Below are 6,215 nucleotides of genomic sequence, written 5' to 3' on the forward strand. Positions count from 1 at the left end.
CATATGCGGAAATCAAAGTCATTTATATCTAACCCTAAACTATATGCTCACCATTGTTTTGACCCTACTAACAACCTGTGTAAATGTCCAGACATTGCTATTACTAACAAGATAAAGTATTTAGGTGTTATATTAGATGACATCCTATCCTTTAAACACCATATCGAAGCACTAAGCGCCCGACTCCGTAAGTTAATGTTTGTGTTTAAAAAACTACGCGTTTCTGCTGATTTTAAAATAATCAGGCAAGTTTATTATGCATTATGCCAATCATTAATTACTTACTGCATTACATCATGGGGTGGTATAGCTAAAACTACTTTACTAATCATTGAAAGAGCCCAGCGAGCTGTCCTAAAGGTTTCTACCTACCGCCCTTTCCGTTACCCCACTGACCTTCTGTATAAGTCATGTAAAGTATTAACGGTAAGGCAATTATTCATTAAGTCCACAGTCCTCAAAAAGCACGTATTGCTCCCATATATTACTGAAAACACTAATAAAAGACGAAAAGATATTGTCTGCCCCAAAATTATATCATCAAAACATACTTTTATTTCAAGATTTTTTGTGTTTCTTGGACCATTTTTGTACAATAAATTAAACGCCAAATATTCCATTTATAATTTCTGTTGCTTTAAGGTAAAGAAAATTCTCCAAGAAGCTCTTCAAAATATGTCCTATGAGGATACAGAGAATTTATTTATTATCGTAAATTAAATGTTGTCTTGTTTAAGTGTACATTTTTTATTTATTTTTTTATATTTTTTTTATTGGCAATTTATTATTTAATTGTTTAATTTTATTTCATAAGATTCTCCTAAAAAGTATTTATAATATTAATAGTATCCACATGTATAATTAGTAGTACTTTTTACCTGAAATACAGGAATTTCCTAGTTCAGGTACATGTGTTATTTTTACATTAAATCGCATAAGTAGTCTTTAGTTTTCTCTGTACATTATGTTACTGAATAAACAATTTTATTTATTATTTATTTATTTATTAAATATAACCTAAGTATTTTACATTGTTCTTCATTGTTTTTGTTTCGACGTTATCACCTTGATCTTCCTCTTCATTATGAATTTGCCATAGTCCGTCTATTTCCTTTTCTCCTTCTTAATTCTTGACTTGTCTAGTCCTTTTTCCGTATGTATTATATATTTTTCCTCTTTTGCTTATATAATCGAGTATGGCGCGCTATTGTACATCGTAAGGTAACATAGAAGATCGTCCTTCCAGCCGGACTTTTGGCATTGACTTATTTTAAAACGTCTTAATTCGTCGCGGTTTTGTTTTCCCGACTTCCTCGTTCTGCTATGGCCAGTAGGGCATTGAATTATAAAAGTCTAAGAGATTTGAACCAAAAAATATTGTTAAATTGGTTCTGGTCAGGTTATTCTGGGTATTGCCCTCAGAATTATCGTTACTCTGGTACTTATAGTACAGGAAATTCCCTACTTTGAAATCAGAAATTTGGAGTGATTGTCTGGCATTTTTTCCTCAAACTTCTCTTTTTGGCATAGCTTCGAAGAAAAAATAATCTGACAGAGAAACGTTCGAGATACAACAACGCTATAAGTATCTTGTTTCCACTACATCGGGAAGTATGCCTTACATTTTGAACAATTGTGAAATCTTATACCGTAATAGAGTCTCCGTATACTACCTACATAAGGTGGCGTGCGGACGCTTCGGGCTTCGCCCTCCGCTACACCTAAAAAGTAAAACACCCACATGCCGATTTTCAGCTGAATTAGAGCAAATTTCCATCTGCCGCCAAAAAGTTTGTATGGTAGCCATATTAAAAAATGGCGATAAACTAATGCTGATCACAAATTATTATCAAGCACTCCTAGAGACTCCCACATGACAATTTTGGAAGGGATCAGAATAATTATTTTTCTACTGCCAACAAACGCTTGTATGGCGGCCATATTTGAAAAAGGCGAAAAACCAATTTTGTGCACAAATTATTATTTGGCACTTCTAGAGGCCTCCTCATGCCAATTTTCAGCTGAAATAGAGCTAGTCTCGTTCGGCGGCTATTTTTAAGGAAAAAAACACTTATATGGCAGCCATACTAAAAATGGCTACATAAAACTTTTATCCCCAAATTATGATTAAGGACTCCTAAAAATGTCGCATGTCAATTTTCAGCCGGATCGAAGCAAGTTTTTCTTCGGCCGCCATTTTAAATTCGCCATCTTGAATTTTTTTTTAATCCAGTTGACCAAAGTTACCCTCTATGACATTCCTTCGAGCACCTCCTACCTGTCTCTAATAGTTTCCGTTATATAAAACCTTGAAATGTTGTATGGCAGCCATCTTGTTTCTTTGAATTTTGAAATTTTTTACTTTTTCCAGAAATTAACCAAGGTGTGTCTCATGAAAGTCACACAAATATCCCCCCATGTGTTAGTTTTTGCAGGCCGTTGATCACTCGTTTACATTTTCCACATTCAGGTTTTCTCATATTTGATTCTTTGCCTTGGAGCCTATTCGCGTACAACGGTATAAATAAGTTTTTTCCACCATATCGGGAAGTATGCGTTCTATTTTTCTAAGTGAGTCAGGATTTGTAGCTTTATATATATACATATATTGTAAATATAATGTATGGTTTCATACATTCTTCGGGATAAACCTGCGCACGTGGCGATGTACTTTAGCCATGTGCCACACTTTTATTTAAACATGTAATTTACACTCTATCTAGACGTAGTACGTACGTTACCAACTGTTCACCGATACACTACATCAAGAAAAGATTTGCCACCATAACACCTTTAGTTTATGCCAATATACTTTTACCATTTCCTTTTCAAGTCTTTCTCTGTGTACTACCACTACAATCCATGTATAGAGTAAGGCAGGGTGGCCTATACATTACTCCGTACATATAGTGTAATTAATGAACAACTTATAATTATTTCAAATTACCTTAACTGGCTAATACCAAAAAATATGACACTATTCATCTACGACCGCTTACTGCGATAAACTGTCAACAACAACTGGCCAGGTAATCATTATTGGCAGTTTTCATTTACCTATTGGTAATCTCAGGTGTATCATTTCTATTTGTCGATAAGAACAATCATTGAGATAACCGATTTGTTTGCACCTAAGTAGAAGTTTATATTATACAGGCGACTATACTTTCAGAGGTGCCCTTTTGAAAACTTGGGATTATTCAGACTCTTCATGTTAGAGCTTAAAAAACATTTATTTATATTTCACATAGGTATTTAGTTATAGTGTTATTTTATACATTTATTTCATTATATATTTTATATTTATATGTATTAGTTTATCATATTTTTTTAATATTATATATTCGTGTGTACATTTGATATAATAAATTTATTCTTTAATTATTGAGTATCTAACATTCAATTTAATGATTGATTAGATTTTATTGCCGACTCAGGAGCCAACTTTCCTTTCAATTATTCAAAGGTTAGCTGGAAGAAATTCCTTTATGGGGTCTCTCTCGGCTCGGCTCGCACTTTACTGCACAAAGTGCAGTAACGTTCTATGTCTTTGTTAAAAATTTATAATTTGTTTGTGTTGTACAATAAAGTGTTTACATACATACATACAAGTGCACGGCGTGCCTCCTACGGGTAGGTACTGATCAAAGAGAAATAACCGAAATTTTGTTTTGCTAAATGAAAGTGGAGCATATACGTTTGTAATCTGCTTCCAAGTCATTTGAACGCATACTGATTGAGCTCAATTTAGTGTTGTGTTTTGTTTACTGTGTAATCATAATCATACAATATGAAAATGTACTTAATTACACACAATAGGTTTTTGTAAAACAACACTAAGTAATGGTTTATACCGGCTCCGATTACTGCAAGAAATATAACTTTCTAAATACCATATTGTCATAATTACATTCAATTTTATATGCGACCCGGTATATATTTTTTAGTTACATTTTATACTCACGTCAATTGCAACAATATATTGTGTATGTACATGTATGTACGTAAGCACTTCATACTTGGATATATGCGGTCGCTCAACGATTGATGACGCATTCTGTTGTATACTTTTGTAACATGTAGTTTTTATAATAAATATTATAATATAGTGAGGGTTCTGTTTATACAAACCAGATCTATCCCTGAACCTTCGCTGTAATATAGGATCGAACGCCGACCCCATCGTTGTCAATTTCATAAACAGGTTTAGTCACTGTCTATGAGTAACTCAAAGACATTTCGTTCCTTCTTGCTTTTGATCATATCGATTGCCTAAGCGGACACCACTTGTAATTTTCAGTTTATGTGGCACTCCAGTAGTTTTCACTCCTTCATATTTGTTGTTCTAATTATGTAATATTTACAGGCGCTATTTGTTATTGTGTAGTCGGATTTACCAATTTTGTGTTTGTTGGAAACATTTTTACTTCTAGATGATGTAGGTTGTACTTTATTATTTCCAACACCAAGACTTTATGATAATCGTATTACAGATTTATAAAGGACAGAATATCCACTCATTAGGTTAGGTTAGTTAGGTATGTAATTGGTATTTTAATATAGTGAGAAAAACATTTACTTAAAATAACCCAAATGTGAGATGCTGCTTACACAAAAATGCGATTTGCAGATCATGGCGTATTGCGAAAGAAAGGGTTTGCACTGCTGCATTAATAATGTAAAGTTACTCAACATATGTCTGATTTTAAATTATTATTATTTTAAATATATTTTCAAAATCTATTTTGCTTTTGCTTTAAGCAACAAATCTACTCTGATTATCAATTTTTGGGTACCGTTACTCACACATTAGAGTAAAACCGGGATAGATGCCCCACTTTTTGAAAGGGCCTCCTAATTTAAAAATTATGTATTTTACCATGAACAATTCCTATGTATATAACTAGTTTAATCTTTTACATTACATTAATACTTGATTTTATTCCTCTAACATTTGCTGATTTTGAGGAAAGATTTTGACTTTTTGCAAACCTATTTTTTTGAGGATAGATGCCTACCTATATGGATAGACGCCACACAATTAAAATACTAAGAAGGATAGATGCCCTTTAGAATAAAATAGTAAAATTCATAATAAAATGTTTTATTTGTAATCTTTAATATATTGTATATACACATTACATCTTTAATAATAAATATATACGTATTTAAAGTTACTACCTACTTCACTTCGTATTTTTGTAGCTATCAAAACATTCTATACAAAAATGTTCGCTGTTTAAACCATTTTAAAACTGTGAATAATTTGTCTTTTTGGTACTTTTACTTACTTTTAAACTATTATCATTTATTTGTCTTTCACTAAAATAATGTTTTTTTTTTCTAACTTTTTTGTATTGTCCTTTGCCGCTAAGGGCACCTATACAGCGAAAAATCGAGGCGTCTATCCTATTCGATATGGGTAAATGTCCTTTTATTATATAACTAAGCTATATACAAAAGAGCGATTGTTGACACTTAAGTGCGCAGTTAATGAACCAGTGTATAGTTATAATAAAAATAAAACGGAATTTATTATAACTTACAAAGTTATGCGACAGTAAATACTTGCGTCTGAAATTTTGAACTGTTTATCGTGTTCGTCGCGGAGATAAACGCATGCACAAGCCAAACGCGTCTATTCCACGCAAAGCCCTGCAGGAACTTTGATGAGTGGTGTCTACACTCCTTAATTAAACTAATTATTCTTTGTTGCGATTTGGGGAAGTTAGGTTGTTTGAAAACGAGGCACCTATCCCGGTTTTACCCTATGTGTAGTCGTAGGTACACATGGTAATTTGTAGTTCTTAAAATGATTTGATTTACAATGCAAATCAGCAATTTCAATAAAGGCAGTACCGACTACACAACAGCTAGAATATTTATTTTGGTAAGTATTAGTAGGCACTTGTATTTTTACTAGTTTCGCCAACGGTGTCAGTTCGTTTGTATCATTTCTCGAGCTATTAGAATATGACACGGATATAGTAGGGGAGAGCGGGGCTGAAAGTGCCGATTTTGACAAATACTTAAATAAAGTTGGGATAAACGACTGCTACAGCTAGTAGTAGTAGCCTATCTTATATAAAATTTAACCTAGATTTCGAATGTATGTGAAGTTTTTGTGTATTTTTTATAGTTTTTTGTTGATCATTATTATTATGAATAGCGGTCGTAAGGCACTACAGACCCCTCTCGGGGGCAAGTTGTGCCCT

The sequence above is a fragment of the Hyposmocoma kahamanoa genome, unplaced genomic scaffold (assembly GCF_003589595.1).
Source record: "Hyposmocoma kahamanoa isolate Upper Pololo Valley unplaced genomic scaffold, ASM358959v1 224, whole genome shotgun sequence".
In the NCBI taxonomy this organism is placed as follows: Eukaryota; Metazoa; Arthropoda; class Insecta; order Lepidoptera; family Cosmopterigidae; genus Hyposmocoma; species Hyposmocoma kahamanoa.